General features: G+C 43.4%; 1 pseudogene; it reads right to left on the reverse strand.

The window, feature by feature from the left end:
* Positions 1-1,939: 1,939 nt before the first annotated feature.
* Positions 1,940-6,395, reverse strand: LOC122177248 (annotated as a pseudogene).
* Between the last annotated feature and the right edge of the window lie 10,896 nt (positions 6,396-17,291).

Below are 17,291 nucleotides of genomic sequence, written 5' to 3' on the forward strand. Positions count from 1 at the left end.
AAAATAATGTCAGTGGATTTTAGAGAAAAAAAAAAAAGAAATTTCCTTTCATGCAACAGCCATGCAATATACATGTCATCCACTGTTTTGAAGAGCACCCTCATGTCCTGTCTCTGAATCCCTTTCCACAAGACAAATTAATTTCTCACATTTAATGGACATTCTGCTGCTTGCACACAGCATGCATCTCTAGCAGTGGGGCTGTATCTGAGTCACTTAGTCTTTTAAATATCACAACACTGGACCTTCTGCCTGGCATGAGACTCAAGACACAGCCAAGCAAACTGCTGCTAGGTGACAGGGAAAAACTCTTTTTCTTTCTTTCTTTTTTTTTTTTTTTTTTTTTCCCCCTTTCTTTTTCTTTTTTAAATTATTTTTTAACCTACAACAGCATTTATTGGAATGGCATGAAAAGTTCACATCAGAGCCCTGATAATTGTTGTTGTTGTTGAGATGTTAACCATCACCTGTATGCTGCTTTCAGTTAAGCTAACCCAATCAATCCCAACCCCTCTATTAGTGTAGGAGTTCCAAGAACAAATCTTTCCCAAGTTTAACCACTTGATAGAAGTAGGATAGGTGTGGTGGTGGAGCTGTGCTTTAAAATTGACGTCCGAGATGATCTGAGATACAAGTTGATTCTTCAAAAAGCTGTTTTTCCCCATCAAGTATTGTAAGTACAGACCTGTAAACAGTGTAGCTGTATAACCAAAAGGTCAGAGTTGCTACATGAGGGAATGGGTGTAGTGGGAAACAACTGTGAGACGCAGAAAAACAGAACAGCTTTGCCAACAAAAGACCACACATCTTATTACCCCAGTCTCAGATAATTGCCTTCATCCTATGCTCATTTTTTAAACCATGACAACTACATCACATGAAGAAAATATTATTGTAATAAAAGTCTTAAAGAAAACCTGTGTCTCAGGGAAATGTGACCCTACTGTTGATCATACTTGGATACACATATCTGCTCTGAGGTACTTAAGAAGTCTATACAGTATTAAAGTTTGAAATGATAATATTATATATCTGAGTCTGGTGCCATTATTAAATAAGCATTGCTGGATAGGTAAGATTCTTAAGGTAGGTGGGGAGTTTCCCTGCTGGTTCTTAACTCTAGATATCTGGCCTTGCCAATGGTCATGAAGCTAACCCACTGATAGCACAGAAAAGTGGTTGTTTATAGTTTCAGATTCAAATCAGTAGTAACAATGGCATATGGTTACTATGGCTAGTTTTGTTCCATTTAGGTTTCAAATAGTGATGCCCTATTATAATGAAAAAGACATAGGAAAATACATAATCCACCTGAAAACATTTTTAATTATTTGTTATGTATAATGAACTTTTTATGTTTTCTTAAGAAGAGACAAAGGAAGATAGAATAAAGTTTATTTATCATTTTGATGCTTATAAGATCATCTCAACACCTTTTCTGCAAGCAGCTTGTCAAATCTCCTTTTGCTATATACTTTATCAATTGTATGACTTGTGATAACCTGCAGAACTGGTGATCTAATCATCAGATATGTACCTGGTGTATGACAAAAATTTATTTAATGTCACTGAAAAGTATGGGACCAGCACCTCTACATATAGCTTGTATCTTTATGTGTTACGTGTATTCAGCCATATGATGATATGTATACATTAAATACATCTGTATTTGCTTACGTAAGTTTTGAGGTCCACAGTTCAGAAGATCTAGGGTATAATCTAGTCAGCCTAGTCAGATAGTGTGATAAGGGAATCCGTTTTTACAACATTAAAGGCATATGAATGAAGGGCTGCGTATACATGTCTGTGCAAGCATCTATATATCTGGCTATGCTTGCAAGCAAATATTTGGGTCCCAAAATGGAGCTTACATGAATAAAGGGAAAGATAAGAATTAGATTTTATTCCCAGGTGCTCAAATTCCTCACATCCACAGTGTTTAGGAACAATAGAGATGGTGGTCAGCAATGGCTGGGAATGATGCCCCCATGGGGGCTGACTTGTGAAAGTTATAACCATCATTTTTCTTTGTGCACACTGACAGGATAACTATGACAAAAGCCTACTTTGTGCTGGGCAATGAAGCCCACCGTCTGCTGGATGCTGCAGATTTCTCCACCTTTGTAGAAGACTCCTCCATTCTCACTGGTCAAAATGGTGTAAGCATTCTGCCCTGCTCTGTAATGTTGACACGGGGTAGGCATTCTTTGGATGTTGCTGGCTAGACGGGTAGACCTGGCGGAATTTTGGGTACACATCCAGGTAAGAACTTGGCTGGAAGCTGTTCTAAAAAGGAAATACAGTGAATTAAAATGCATATCTTCCACTGGTGTCCACAGACCTAACATCTACTTGTGCTCTACTCTGTCTCTTCACATTTCATATTGTTTCTTGTTCAGCAGCAAGGGGATTAAGAGCAAGAAAACTATATCCATCCCCTATAGTTCAGGGTGGATACAGAATCAAATACAATATATAAGAAACACACTCTTACTCTGGCAGTATTCAAGTGGCATAGTCAACATATTGCCAGGCTATCTACAGAATGTGGAGAATCATGCTAAGGCTGTGCCTCTGTGCTGAACAAACCAGAAGTCTGGGTATGCCGATACTTATGTACGGTTAAGTTGCCCACGTTCTTACTTGCATGAGGCACTGATCCAAGCAGTCCACAAGGTATTCTTCTGGCACCTTTTCAGCTTCATCCTCTGGTTTTGAAACCAAGCCTTCATCTTAGGTGGTGAAGGGAGAGCAGGGAAAATATCAGGAGATATTAGGAAGGAGAGAAGGAATAGTGAATGTTATCAGATTTACAAGCAGCAATAACTAGGGGAGAGTGGCCAGATGGTACATGGGCAGCAGTAGATAAAGCCCTTTAAGTGTTCCCTGAGGTTATTGCCTGGGAAATGTCTGTCTAGCAGCCTCAGCTTCTGGCTAGTGCATCTGTGCACTGGGAGGAGTGGATGGAGCAACATTATGGCCACATGACAATTATTGTTGTGACATAGATAAGTTTCAGTCGTGAGCATGAATGACCATGAATTAGACCCACTCAGGCCTCCACAAGCACCCTGCGCTGTAAGAAAACTTCTGAAACATTGATTCTGCATGCTTATTAGTGAAGTGAAAGGTTTGCTACTTGTATCTATCAGTTTCAGAATTCAAAGGTCCTCACAGGGTGAATTCCAGGTATGTTCATATTCGTGACTGTATTTGTAATTCTACTACAAGTACTGGCAACAGTCCCCTTAGCTGACTCCTCACCGAGAACTGAGTAAAGTGCTGTTGACTCTCTTGATTCCCAGAAATACTTCAGATCTCTGGCATGAATAGATGGGAGAGCAACTGTTACATAGCCTTTGCCCATTACCAGGAACTACTTTTCCCATCCTGTCACTGCTTTATGTGACTATTCAGCCACTGTGTGACAGATATACCTTATGTTCACATATGTGGTAAGTGAGCCCCAGGGCAGCAGCCAGCTCCTGAATCTGATGGGGACTGAGGTACTTCTGGCTCTGAAACTGCTGATGCAGGGTCTGCTGCTGCTCCTAGGAGAAAGCTGTGTGGCTCTTGGCCTTCTTAACTGTCCCCATGTCATATTCTCTGCCATTTTGAGACCTAGTGGTAGGTTGAGGGGATCAGGATGCTGAGTGTTGACTGATGGCTAAGTCTGGCATGAACTGGCTGAAATTCCCAGAACTGGAAGAAGATGAAGAAACATCTGAAAATAAAAAGACAATGTCAGAAGTATACCTGAATGGATATGAGCACACTTCCTACGTATTAAGTCACAAGATCAGAACTCCTTGTTTACCTAAAAGGGGCCTACTTGAAGGAAAGTTCACACTTCTATGTTCATGAATCTGTGAACACAGACATGCTCACTGATAGTAAGCAGCTTTCCAGCTCAGACTCTCAGAATTTCCACAGCTCCTTTTTATGAGATGGAAAAAGGCACAGAAGGGAGAATGCTAAGCACTGGCTTAGCGTTATTACTCTCCTTCAAAAGGCCTCAGTAATATTTCATTTTCTGGTGGTATAAAGAAGCTCAGTCATGACTGCAAACATAGCTTTGAGTTGATAATATGCTCCCCAAAACTGTTCTCAAAAGCCCAGGAATCTCAAGACATTACATAGACACTGTGCATGATGGGGCGAAACAGACAGTGCTTAAAAGGGGGGGACAGATGTAGATTATCAAAGCCAGCCCTCGGATACTGATTCACTCCAAAGGATCTCACCTACAACTGCCTCAATGCTGGAAAAGTGTGCAAATGAAGAAGGGTTATTTAGCTAGGGAGCCTTCTGTCAAGGACAAAGGAGAGATATTTGACATAGAGATGGGAAGGGAGAGAGGGAAGGTAGAAATGTAGGACAGAGGAAAAGACTCAATCCTGTATCAGGGTCATAGGGGACAAAATTTGAAAGTACAGAGGAAGCTGTTCGAGCCCTTTCTCGTTTGTTCTGATAAAAGTCCTGAAGAGGCCAATGTTGAAGGATAAAGCTAAGACAAAAATCTAAAGGAAAAAAATCCTAAATAATCCAAACCACTTTTCCAGATTAAAGCTGCCAAAATACAAAGTCGTTCCAGCTGTCTGGATAGGAAAATGATAAGGACAGATTATCCCTGTCATATCTGGGGGGTCGGACTCGATGATCTCTGGAGGTCCCTTCCAACCCCTACAATTCTGTGATTCTGTGATTTCCATTAGGTACCTGATTTCTGAGGCCTGTGAAAGGCTGAGAGCTTCTCAAGACAATCCTGACAAAAAGGCTGTGATAACAATCTTCTTCACATATCTCCAATGATAAATCTGTTAATTCCTTCTTCCTCCAGATACTCCTCTACAAACCCTGCTGCATGGTCCATCCCTTCTCTTCCTACTGACATTTCAGGAGAGAGGAGATGCAGTGAATGGGAAGTGCCATTTCAGTACACATCCTCTGACTATTGATCCCCATGGTTCCCAAACTCCTTGCTGGCCATCTTGAGAGCTATAAGTCTGAAAAACACTGAGGCATGCTCCTCCTCTTCCTGAATACATATTCAATACAAAGTACTGTTGCCTTTCTGACAAATGGGTTCCCTTGTCTATCTTCCAAAACTCTTTCTTCTTATCCTAAGCCAAGAGCTAAACTACACTCAGAAAGTTTCTCAGCCTCAAACCAAGGAGCCACATGTGTAGTGTATTTTCCTGTTACTCTCCTGACAGATACAAGCTGCCTTGCCACTGATACTTGACACTCTATGGCCATCTGCTCCTGCCTTTAGGCCTGCTGTTAGCTGTTTTCTGTCCCTAGGAAATGATAACCTGAAGTGCTAGCTGTGGGAAGAGGCAGGTGTGAAGTGGAGCAGACTTTTGGTGCTGGGGAGCATGAGGATTACAAAGGGTTTCTGTCTACAAGGAGACAAGGGCTCTCAACGAAGCAAACAAAGGAGATGCAAAGTTCTGAGGAGTATGTGCATGAGGGTAGACTGTAGAGCCTGAGAGAAGGCTGAACTTCTGGGAACTGGGTACACGGGAGGCTAATATTTCATGTGGGCCCAAAGGATGTTTGGATCTTGTAGATCATGCAAGTGAAAACTTTGTAGGTAGGAAAGTGTGTTAAGAATATGGGTTAGGAAAATAGGAGAATCTTCTGTCAGACAGGAAGCACAGAAAGATACCATCCTGCTAACATTCCCATATGTGGTCCCTGCTCAGACAGTCATCCAAAATGCCCATATATTATCACCTGCAGCTTTAGTTCCCCCTCTTCCATAAGAAGAGACTGAAGGAAAAAGGAAGCAGGAAATAAACAGCAGTCGAACAGATGTAAACACAACAAACTAAAACATTTGTCTAAAAAGAGGCCTAGGCATTCCTCCTCTGAGAGCTACAAACATCTGTAAAACCATGCTGTCACACCATCTGAGCCTGGAGCACAGACTTTCCTATGCCTGCACTGCCTGGTGAGATTTACAAAATCAACTCACAGAGACAAAAGCAGCATGGAAAGATGACATGACAGTCCAAGGCCATCCTTCTCACCTAGAACACCATTATTCATCCAGCACCCGTATATATTGGGAAAAAAAAAAAAAAAAAAAAAGGCAAGGAGATAAATAGAAAAAGATCTACTCAAGGCCGTTATTAAGCAAATGAACAAGCCGAGACCACAGGTATCCTGAAGATCATCAGCTCTAGGAATTATTGAAATGCCTTACCTGCAGCGTGCCTCTTCTCTCCTGACTCCGGAGATAGACTGCTACTGGCCTCTGCTGCTGCTGGCCCAACTGAAGCAGGGCCATGTCCTGCCTCCCCCACCGAGTTCCAGTACAGATCCAAGTATCCCATGCCTGACCCGCCGGCATACGGATGGCAAACGGGAAGAGCTAAACGTGCACACATGGCGGGGGAGGCGGGTGAAGGGGTGGCTCCCACACCTTTCAGGAGATGCCACCTCCACTGGGAGGGGCAGGTCTTACCAGCAAGCTGCAGTAGCCGTGAAGTATAGACAGGCAGTTACCCTTATTGCTCACCTTAACTTGCCTGGGACTGCGGTATCTACCATCGTCGGCTCCTCACGGCTCTTTGTCATGCTAAAGAGGGCTGTTTGATAGGGTGGGAACAAAGCCGGGCACAGGGCGGAGGTGGGAGTACAAGTGGCACCAGAGCTGAAATTCTTGCCGTTCTGCAGGTCTGTCACACCCGAGCAGCTCTGATTCAGAGCCCTAGGAAACCTCCTGCTTGGTTCTTCGGGCTCAACTAAAATCGTCCCATCACAAAATAATCCCATGAACACGGATGTCGTGTAGAAGAGGGCTGCTGACTTTTGGAAAAACGAACTCCATCTCCACCAGAAGGGAGTGAAGAGGAGATAGATCTGATGCTGAGCTGTGCACTATCCTGCTGGGCAAACCCAAGCATGAGCTCCAGTTTATGTGGGATATTCTGAGACCTTTGCTTAGTATTAGAGTGAGAATCTGAAAAGATCCTCTTCCCCTTACCCCCACACCGATGTAGCAGCGTTTTCCGCACAGGGGCTTCTACAGCTAGATCAGGTTGCTCAGAGCCCTGTTCAGCCTGATTTTGAATTTTTCCATGGGTGGAGCTTCCACCACATCTCTGGGCAACCTGTTCCAGTGCTTCACTGCCCATACTGTAGAAAATATTTTCCTTATATCCAGCCTAAATCTCCTGCTTTAGTTTGAAACCATTTCCCCTTGTCTTATCACAACAGGCCCTACTAAACAGTCTGTCCCCTACTGAAAGGCTGCTATCAGGTCTCCCTTAAGCCTTCTCTTCTCCAGGCTGAACAACCCCACTTCTCTCAACCTGTCCTCATAGGGGAGGCTTCCATCCCTAGAATCACTTTTGTGATCTTTTTCTGGATGCATTCCAATAGATCCATGTGTCTCCTACAATGAGAATTCCACATCTGGATCCTGCACTCTGGGTGAAGTCTCACCAGCACAGAGTAGAGGAGCATGGTCACCTCCTTCCAGCAACTAGCCACGCTTCTTTTGACGCTGTCCAGGATACAGTTGGCTTCCTGGGCTGTGGAGGCACATTGCTGGCTCATGTCCAGCTTGCCATTCATCACTACCCCCAAGCCTTTTTCATCGGGGCTGTGCTCAATCCTTTTGCTCCCAGCTTATATTGATAGTGACCCAGATTGATTCTGTGACCCAGACTCAAGACCTTGGATTAATTGAAACTCATGGGGTTCTCTTGAGCCAACTGCTAGAGACTGTCTAGGTCTCTCTGTATGGTATCCCATCCTTCAGGCATGTTAACTGTGCCACATAGCTTGGTGTCATCTGGAAATTTACTGAGGGTGTACACATTTCCATTGTCAACATCACTGATGAAGATGTTAAAAAGAGCACTGGTTCTGGTACTAAGCCCAAGTGAAGTTCCAGAGTTGATTTAAATATTTGTTGTTGGAATCAGTCCACCCTTGGTTTAAGTACACATGCGTGACTAATTTAAGTTCAAGCCTTAGTATGAAGTTTCACAGGAGTATTCTTATATAATTTAAATCTGGACTATCCCTGTTCTCCTTGACAATTCATTGCTCCACAGGTGCCTTCTTCCCAAGCCTGTGCTTGCACCCACTACCTGCCCAGCAGGCCAGAGAGGAGAATCTGGTTGGTGAGAATGTTTGGGTATCCGCAGGGAGAAGACAGGTGGGGTAAGCGAGGCCGCAAGAAATGCGAGTTATATCAGCTTAAAGAATATGGACCGTCACTTCTATCAGCAACTCTGGCACTGCTCTGCATCCCTTGACAGATTATGTCAGAGCTTCTTTGACTATACAGTAAGGGTGTCTTAAAAGCATTCTGAAATCTCTTACTGGGAAGTTAAAAAGAACTGCAGGACTGGCTTGTGAGTGAGCCTGAAAATCAAAACAGCTGCTCTTGAAACAACATGGACAGATCATCCAACACACGTCACATAACTGCACATTTCTGCTGCCATGATACCATCTCTTTTTCATGCTGTGCAGACAGGAAGGACCTCAGGGCCTGAGTATGCTCTCTAGTTTTTGGCATTCAGTATTGTATTTTGTTATGATTTGTTTGTTTACCTTCCTATTAATCACTTAGTTCAGCATGTTAATTACTTAATTGCACCTTCAGCTTGAACTTAATTCTTTTAAAGCTTGTATTTTTCTCTATAGACTTAATTTTGGTGATTTAATATTTCCTACACTTTTACCTTGCTTTGTGTGTGACTGTGCTGGAATCTAGTCAGATTCACATTAGGTATTTTTCACAAGGCCCTTGTCCTCCTTGAAGATTCTTTTAATTAATCTGTACCAGAAGAGGAGTTTTTTGTTTTTTTTTTTCCCTCTGCCACATATTGTTCTGCTGTGTTGAAGATAGGCATTATAAAGGAAAATGAACTAAAAAAAACCCACAAACAAATGTTCGGAATCACTTACTCTTAGAAGGCTTAGAAGGGACCATCATGATCATAGCATCCAATATGCAGCTACTTCTAACTTTTTTTTAAATGTGTGACATGCTAAGGTAAGAAATTCTGAAAGTACAAAAACCTATACCCCGCTAAGGAAAAAATGTGATGAGAACTAGGCTGAAGGGAAGGCCCTGGAAAGTGTCACCATATCTACCACAGGAACCCTCTTTCCAACATTTCTTGAAACTTAGGGGTTGATTTTCTTTCTTCCATTCATGTTTAACAAAGTTTTTCCTATTCACTTTCTGTCTTTTAATGTTTAAAAGACATCTGTCGTTGGTAGCCAAAGGAATTTCTGTCATGATATTACTATGAGCTTATGAGCAGTGTCAGGAAACAGCGATGTCTCAGCCAATCTAATGCTGATCTGTTTTTCCCATTTCCAAGAGTGCTAGTTCATATCATGTATTCACCAGCAGCAGAAAGTGCTACGAGAGTCCAACATCAGAAACTGAAGATACATTTTCCTCCCTAATTGTTCTTCTCCCTAATCAGTATATGTTTTGTCTTTGAAGTTTGCACATGAGGTAAAAACAAGGTCATACTCCTGATCCACTATAACTAACTCCCCTAGAAGAATGAATCTTAACTGTCATTAATCACAGAATCACAGAATCACAGAATTGTAGGGGTTGGAAGGGACCTCCAGAGATCATCGAATCCAACCCCCCTGCCAAAGCAGGTTCCCTACAGCAGGTCGCACAGGTAGGCATCCAGGCAGGTCTTGAACATCTCCAGAGAAGGAGACTCCACCACCTCCCTGGGCAGCCTATTCCAGTGCTCCGTCACCTCACTGTAAAGAAGTTCTTGCGCATATTTGTGCGGAACTTCCTATGCTGCAGTTTCCGGCCGTTTCCCCTTGTCCTGTCTCCACTCACCACTGAAAAGAGTCCGGCCTCGCCATTCTGCCCCCCACACCTTAGAGTGGATTAGGACCTGGATCAGGTCCCCTCTCAGTCTTCTTTTCTCAAGGCTGAACAGACCCAGTTCACTCAGCCTTTCTTCATAAAGAGAAATGCTCCAGGCCCTTCACCATCTTTGTGGCCCTCTGCTGGACTCTTTCCAAGAGATCCCTGTCTTTTTTGTACTGGGGAGCCCAGAACTGGACGCAGTACTCCATGCTATCTACCATATATTTTCTCCCTTAAAAGTAAGAGGATGAGGGATTTTCTAATAGTTACATTTGTACCTATTTCCCCTTTATCAAATGCTGCAAAGATTTTAATGGTGCTTGTTGCCATGGCACCAAGCTGTCTTGAGACCTTGAGATCTCAAATCATGCTTAACCATTTAATGTAACACAGAACACTGTAATCAAATTGCACACATAAACAAAACACTCTCCTACCACTGAAAACCCCACTTGGTCCTCCAGAGATGAGATCCCTTTCTACAGCTGGTTCTAGGCAGATTTGCAAAAGAATTTCCACGTAAGCCCAGTTTGCTGGATCATAGATTTCCATAGACATTCTTCCAATGCAGATGTCAATACCTGGAAACCCATCCCACTCATTCACCTTTGACTGATATTAAGCTTTTAACTTAGGCTAGGTTCTACACTTTTTGACTTTGGCAAGATTAGGCTAGGCTCAAGCTAGGCTTTCAATGCTCTTTTTATGGTAGTCATTCATCATGCTTCATGCTCAGTACATAGTCTTATAAAGGACTAGTGAAATCTCACTAAACATCTGAGCAAATGGCCCGCAAGTATAGATAAATTGATAAGGAACTCCATCCACAGAACAAGACAGGAGGAAGAAACTGAATTAGGACTTCTCTGCAGGGGAATAAGATAGAGTGAGAGGATGTGATGGCTTTTGGCAGCTGGAAGAAAGTTAGAGGTTTCTCAGTTACATTAAATGCAGGCAAAAAAAAATTGTTTTGAGGTACTTATAGGCCCTGGAACATCAAACTCCATAGACTCTTTGACATATCTGAGAGTGGGAGAAGAATGCAATGTGCTCCTTTTCATGTCACCAGCTCTGGCATCTGGGATTCCACCAGCCCAAATGTGCCAGGAATTAACTCTCCTCAGACAAACTGAGATAACATAGCAGAGCTCTGATCAAGGGACTGATATCAAAGAAACAAATCACTCAGCCCTAGGGCTGAATTATCAGAGCACTTTATTCCAGCCTTTTCTCCTCCTTTCAAGCATCAGGTTCAATTGCAGCAACAGCAGAACAAAAAGCTACAACATTCTAGGTGCTTCACAGACAGGGAAAATACAACCAGAAAGAATGGAATTCACAGGTGATACAAGGCTGGGATAGTGTTGCAAATACCACAGAGAACAAAGAAAAAATGCAAAAGGAACCTATCTTTCTTGGGCAGGGAGGAAGAAGGAAAGGTGAGAATGAGTCATATACCTGGGGAAAAAGAATCCCAAAGGGATGTGCAGAATGCAGAGCATGAAAGAAAAAAGAAAAAAAAAAAAAAAGGACAAGCAAGAGATGCATGTTTACTAGCTGAGGTATATTCAATTCAAATAATAGCTTGAATTTTGCAGGCATGCAAGCACTTGACAAAGATCTGTATCATCACATTTTCATGGATGGAGAAACTGAGGCATGGCATGGACTCAGTAAAAGGTCTGTTGTACAGCACTTGCCACACCATGGTGAGGCAGAAACATGAGACTGTCAAGGTAGAAAACTTTTGTCTTAGGGTCAAAAGGACAGTGTTATGCATAGTTATAGTGAGATTATCCAAATAAGGCTACATACTGTGTGCATGCCCTGAAAAACAAGAGGGAGGTCCCAAGGAAGAGTAGCAGGCACAGGAGTGTTATAAACCAGCTCATCTCTTATCCCAAATGTACTTGCTTGGCAAATTCAGAATTCCAACTAGAACTGCAGTACCTCATTCTCTCTACTTCTCAGTTGTCTGTGGATTTAATCTCTGTTTACCATTAAGATTTGGTTTTTTGTTTGTTTGTTTTTCTGAAAGCTTTCCCACTGCCAGCTCCATTCAGGTTGCCCTTCCTATAAGAAAAGAATAAAAAAAAAACACAAAAAACAACAACAACAACAACAAAAATTCAGCTCCTTCTTGCAAGCTGTGTTAGCTTTGCAAAGCAAATAGGAGCCAGGTCATCGAATGTGTAGAAAAATCCATTGACAAGGAAAGCCTGTTGCTGTGTCGCAGGTGTACACTGTGGAGGGGCACAGAAATATGGCTGAGTGGTGGTCTGATTTGGGTATTAGAGGTTGGCTGATTTGGAGTGTTTCATGGGTTTTTATTGTTGGGGTTTTTTTAGAGATGATAGACACTGTGGGAGGGGGTCAAGTGTTTCAAGGGATTTTGTCATGGTGTTCATACTTCAGAGCAGTCCCATGCTTTATCGTGGTCAGAGTCAAGATTTGCCTCTTCAAGCTCTCAGGTTGTCTGAAAAAATGTTACTGATAACTGCAGTGCAGATTAGTCTACGCCTTGCAAGGAGAATTGGTGGGTGAGTGGATGACAATCATCAATATGAAATAGTTGCTACAGGTGAGATGCCTCAGAAACATAAATGCTCTTAGCACACTGACAAATAAACAGGTGTGTTTTCATGTTACAGAGAGGGTAACACAGTGTCGGTCGCCTAGTTCCAACTCCCTTGCCTACCAGATCGTGCTGCCCAGGGCCCCATCCAGCCTGAATGACTAGGAATGGGGTGAGGCATCCACAGCTTCTCTGGGAAACCTGTTGCAGTGCCTCATCTCTCTCTGAGTAAAGAATGAGAGGACTCAGGAGGAAGAAAGCAATTTGTTGCCTAGAGGTGATGTTTTTATGGGGAGGTTAACTCACTGGGAATACAACAAGGAAAATAGTAGGTGAAAATACCAGCATGGAAAAACATTGGGGAGTTTTTCAAAAACTGCATTTCTCCTTCTGGAATGCATCTGAAGAGCTACTTTGTGTTCATTGCAGAAGAAGCAAATGTCAAGAAGCTCCCAGGATCATTGCAGAAACTGAAGCCCTTGGCTTTTCCCACTGCCCTAGTGATAGACCTCCTGCCTCAAGCTGTGGAAGGAGGACGCAGCCATGTCCTGTGCCTCACCAGGCCCAGCACCACCTGTAGCTGCACCCTGGCATCTTCCCCTGGCCATCTTTCCTTCCCAGGCAGCAGTAGCACTTGTAAGGTGATGTGGCATACCAGGCACAGTAACAGAAGCACCCTCAGGGCCTTGATCTCTAAGGGGCAAGTTGTTTAAGCTCAACAGGACCCCTGTGTCATGCAGTTTGAGGTGGGATTAGTGCTACTGCTGCTGCACAAATCTCCACATGTACACCCAAAGTTTTGTTCACAGAGCTGTATATTTTGAAGAAATCCTCAGCCAAGGGAAGTACATAAAATAAGGCCTAAAGAATGGCTCTAAGGACTGGCAGTGAAAAGGGGATGAAGAGAAGTGGGTAAGAGCAGGAACAATGAATTGAAACTTGAGAGAAAGTACCAAGAGGTTTCCAGAAGTGTAGGAGAATGTAACACTGGATCACTTTCAGTTCTGTTGAAATACAATCAGATGCAGCAATTCACAGCATGAGGCTGCAGGAGGCATATAAAGGCACCAGAAAGTAGTTGGGAAAATGCCACGTCATATGAGCAAGTGAGATTCAGGGTCACAAAGGAAAGGCCTTGAGATACAAGAGAGAGCCCAGAGCCAACAAGGTAGTGCAAGCTAACCTCTACACTTTCTATTCAGCCCTCTCTGTCCTTCCCAAACTTGGGAGGAGATGTCAGCCTGGTGAAAGTGCATAGTAATCCTCACAAAGGTGTGAGATGAGAGATGGATGTATTAAGAGACCATTAAGGCCAAGAAAACACACTACATATTGGAAGGAGGAGAGGAGACTAGCAAAATTCTAGCTACTTCCAAGGTCCTAGGAGATGACAGAAAGAACTCTGTTGGTGCTGAGGATCCCACATGGACTGAACCTAGCCTGCAGTGACTCTAATGAAACAGGGAAGCAGTCTCACAAGTGTGGGGGTGGGAGAGAAGATCCAAATTTGCCAAATGAAGGAGTCTCCACCACCCTTGCCACGCTGTTTATCTCCCTTCGTGTGGTGTTCCTCTGATGGGGACAAATAACCCAAGGCAGTGCTAGCAAGGAGCATGTAGTCTTATCAGTTCTCATAACAGAAGATTCCTCACAGATTCAGGTCTCTTGCTGGAAGTTTACCATCACACTGTGCTCTTCCTGCAAATTATCGTTTACCCTCAGAGGTGAGCCACAAGCTCAGCAGTGTTTTTGTGGCCCCTTTGCTGCAGAGATCCCCACAGGGTGGAGTGTGATAGGTGAGTCATTGATGAAACTGGATGAAAACCTTGACTCTTACACCTACGCAACTGCTCATTGGTGCAGGGCTCTGTCATGACGATGATTCAGCTTTTACCATACATTCCAATAAACGTCAGCATTTTATAATCGATAATGCTGATCTCAGAAGTCCTCCCTAGACTGCATTACAAGAACTTGTTGCGTCTGTGAACATTTTGCATCTTTTCTTTCACCACTGGAGAGAAACCAGCACATTGCATGTGCGTGCAACTGAATTGATCACATCCACAAACCACACGTTAGATATGCTCTTTGGCTCCAGTCCAGAAAGGACTCCCTGGGGATGGCGATACGGAGGTTTACAAGAAACATCTAGATGTGGCATTGAAGGAGACGGTTTAGGAGGCGCGGTTGTGATGGGCTGGTGGTGAGGAAAGATTATCTTTGTGGTCTTTCCAACCTTAATGATTCTATGATTCCCTACAGTGAATGATTTTTGTGTCCTGCTTCATCAGAATTTCTAAAAAGTCTAACGGTAAAGATGATGTGATGCTGCTCCAGCATTCTGTTTTGACTGGCATGAAATAAGGAAGCTGGAAAACTTTTCTTTCAATGCTTCTGAAGAGGCTGTTTTTCAGAGATGGATGGGCCCTTGCATATTTTAAAGCAAACATATTTATTGTCAGGACTGGACTTAACTGACTTGTCTTGGCCAGTTTTCTTTAACAGAAACTTGTCTTGCATGATCTAATGATTAGAAATAGACTTTTGCTTTGTTTGTATGGAAAGGCTGCTCCTGACACACCACTCCTGACACACTACTCAAGTAAGCTTTAAGCAATCAGTAGGTTCTGCATTTATCAGTTTGCCTTGATCTCTTTCTGCAGGTAGCTGACAATAAATTCTAGCAGTTTTTCACAGAGGAAAAAACATGTGCCATTTTGGCTTCTCATGAAAACTAATTTTGCTGAAATATGGGCATCCTAAGTCTGCAAAATGTGAGAAACTTTCTACAGAAGCTGCTTGCTCATATCCTGCAGATTTATTTATAATTAAGTCCACGTGGCTGGTAAGACAGTCTTAAATGCTTTGCCTCCTTGCCCTTGTGAAAACATGGCTATGCTGTGTTTATTGGAAACTTTCAAAGGCTGCCAGCCTTCCCCGACAACACTCAGCTGCCTTATCAGTGATGGTTATTAAAACTGATAGTGCTGAATTTATCAAACCAAATACAATTTCTGCAGCAACAGGATACAATAGACTTCATCAGTGATGTAGAGGTGATACAGATGGAGTTTGGTCCATCAGAAAGTCCGATGGAAAGAATTGCAGCAAAGAAACGTTGTGTCTACAGAAACTCAGGGAGAAAGAGGGGGAATGGTCCAGAAAACATTAGCCTTTCTTCCAGCAGTTACTGCCAACACCTGGGTAGCTCTGTACCATTTTTCTTTTTTTTACGTTTTTTACTACGTCAATATTTAATTTAGCTGAACATGGGCGCTCTGGTTACTGCCTTTTCATAGCCGGCTTGCTCATAACATTCCTCTGGTGCAGTGAGGCCAGCAGCAGGACCAGAGGCGAGGTTCCCGCTGCACGCTCTGACCAGGAGATGGCACTGCCAGCCCCTCCTACTTGCAGCTGGCACAATTTTCACGCAGCCGCACAGGACAGCCAGTGCCTTGCATGCCTGGTATCTCCTCCACCACCCCTGCCACATGATAAGACCGAAGTCACTTGGTTTGCTCTGTTTGCTAGGTTTCAACTGACTATCCCTTCTTCCAGTAAGGTCTCTCAGAGTAAAAGCTTGGACAAGAAAACACACAGCGTCACAGCATTTTACGGCATCCAAAATAGCCAGTCACTCCTCTCATTATCTACTTCAGTCTCCTTTCAGTCCCTGTTTACCCCTGCCTCTCATCTTAGACCTGCCAGAGTTACACACATGTTCTAAACACTTGCGTTGTCTTGTGATGTTGCTGTCTGTTTTTAAACATCAAACTCAGCCTGCATTTTCTTACCCAATATTTTTGCAAGCACACCCGTGTGTCCCTACTCTCCTCTCAATTGAACATTGACTGCCTTCAGGCTTTGCTTTACCCACAGATTCCAAAGCCCTGTATCTGGCTAACAGAACAAGATTGTTCTTCAGTATATCCATTACTCCAGATCTGCCTGCAGTTTTTAGTTCATTCCCACTATCCCAGCACGCTTGGCAGCCATTGTAACTGCAGAACACTCCTGGTTGGACATGAAAACACTGGTTTGGGTGGCACTTGGTAACAAAGATACAAAGACTGCTGAGATACAGCAAGTACTGAGCTGCAGTTTGTTGTAGGAGATAGAATTTATTTCCTTCCTCTGCCTCACAGCAGCGTGCTCTCAGACAGCACTTATCGCAGAAGAAACCCCCAAGTGATATTTCACAATGGGACAGCTAACAGCTAGATAACGCCAGCTGCAAACTATTCTGTTCCTTTTGTTAACTTCCCTTCAGCCATGCTGCTTTCAAGGATTCTCCTGTACTGGTCGTTTAGATCCCTTCTGCCTTCAGAGACCTGACCGATTTTCACTGTATAAGTTCTTCCCTCTAGTGATCACGCAGAACTTCCTCTTGTCTTCTGCTCTAACTGATAGACACTGACAGTGAGAGACATGCTCTGGCTATGATAATCCTCCTGGGTCTGTGACAACAATCCCCAACTCTTGCCTGCTCTAGGACTCCCTTCTGTAGTCAACGCTGTCTCTGACAGGCCTTGTGCTGCATCATCTCTTAGTGATTCCCTCCATTCCATCCTTCCTTGGCTTCCTATGATTCTGCTCCCTTAATACCTACTTCATTTTCAGTTTAGCCTGCTTCTGTTATTTCATTCCCTTGTTCATGCTCTACCAGCTCTGCATACTGCATCTCTGACATCGATAAATTCTTTTGACTTCTCTCAAACAGTGGAACGTACTCATCAGACCCTGGGAATATGTTGTCCTTCAGCACAGGCAGCCTGCTTTTCTCCACTTTGAATTGGCACCATGGTGGAAGGCAAGTAACTATCTCTGTTGCTG

The sequence above is a fragment of the Lagopus leucura genome, unplaced genomic scaffold (genome assembly GCF_019238085.1).
Source record: "Lagopus leucura isolate 7727_CA_CO unplaced genomic scaffold, USGS_WTPT01 Super-Scaffold_100001, whole genome shotgun sequence".
Lineage (NCBI taxonomy): Eukaryota > Metazoa > Chordata > Aves > Galliformes > Phasianidae > Lagopus > Lagopus leucura.